Here is a 1,116-nt window from a genome sequence, read left to right on the forward strand (position 1 = left end):
ACTGGGAGGATGCAGAGAGAAACTGAATCACTCATGCATTGTTGGTGGGAACACAAAGCAGTACAGCCATTCTAGAAAATAGTTTAGTAGTTTCTTAAGAAGCTGAATGTGCAACTTCCATACAACTACAAGTATCCACACAAAACCTGTGTGTGAATGTTATAGCAGCTTTTTTATAATAACCTGAAAGTGGAAATGATCCAAATGTCCTTCAACAGGTGAGTTGTTAAACTGTGAGGCAGCCATACTATGAAATACTTACTACTCAGAAATAAAATTTCTGAGTGTTTATGATACATTGATGCATGCAATAACCTGAAGGCATCTCGAAAGGTTTAATCTAAGTGAAAATGCCAGTTCCATTTATGATTGGCTTTTGTGCATGTGGTGCTCCGAATTGAACCCAGGGACTCACAATTGCAAGGCAAGCACTCTACCGCTGAGCTACATCCCCAGGCCTTTTTTTATTTTAATTTTTATTTTGAGGCAAGGTCCCTCTAAGGGTGCCCAGACTGGCCTTGAACTTGTGATCCTACTGCCTCTGCCTCCCAATTTGCTGGGATTACAGATATGTACCACCACACCTGGCTTTATTTTGGTTTTCTTTTTTTTTTTTTTGCGGTACTGGGGATTGAACCCAGGGCCTCTTGCTTGCAAGGCAAGCACTCTACCGACTGAGCTATCTCCCCAGCCCCCACACCTGGCTTTATTATTGACTTTTTTGTTTGTGGGATTCCATTTAAATGACATTCTTTAAATGATAAGATATTTGAAATGAAGAACAGATTGGTGTCCACTGGAGTTAAGGATAAGGTAGTGAAGGTGGGAAGTGAATGTGGCTATGAAAGGGCAGCAAGAGGTTTCCCTGTGGTGATGGAAGTGCTCTGTACCTTAGCTGTATCAATGACAATGTCCTGTTTGTAATATTATACTAAAGTTTTATCTCACCATTAGAGAAAGTTAGGTATATACACTGGATCTCTCTGTATTATATCTTACAATTTCATGTGAATCTATATCAACAAAGTTTAATTTAGAAATTTTATTGAGCAGGGTGTAGTGGAACACACCTTGTAATCCCAGCAACTTGGGAGGCTGAGGTAGGGAGGTCACAAG

At 40.1% G+C, this 1,116-nt stretch overlaps 1 non-coding gene across 1 annotated transcript; it reads right to left on the minus strand.

Moving 5' to 3' along the window:
* Positions 1–619: 619 nt before the first annotated feature.
* On the minus strand, positions 620–688 carry Trnaa-ugc (transfer RNA alanine (anticodon UGC)). Its single transcript has one exon. It is a non-coding gene; the product is annotated as a tRNA-Ala (tRNA).
* Between the last annotated feature and the right edge of the window lie 428 nt (positions 689–1,116).

This window comes from Sciurus carolinensis, chromosome X (assembly GCF_902686445.1).
Source record: "Sciurus carolinensis chromosome X, mSciCar1.2, whole genome shotgun sequence".
Taxonomy (NCBI): Eukaryota; Metazoa; Chordata; class Mammalia; order Rodentia; family Sciuridae; genus Sciurus; species Sciurus carolinensis.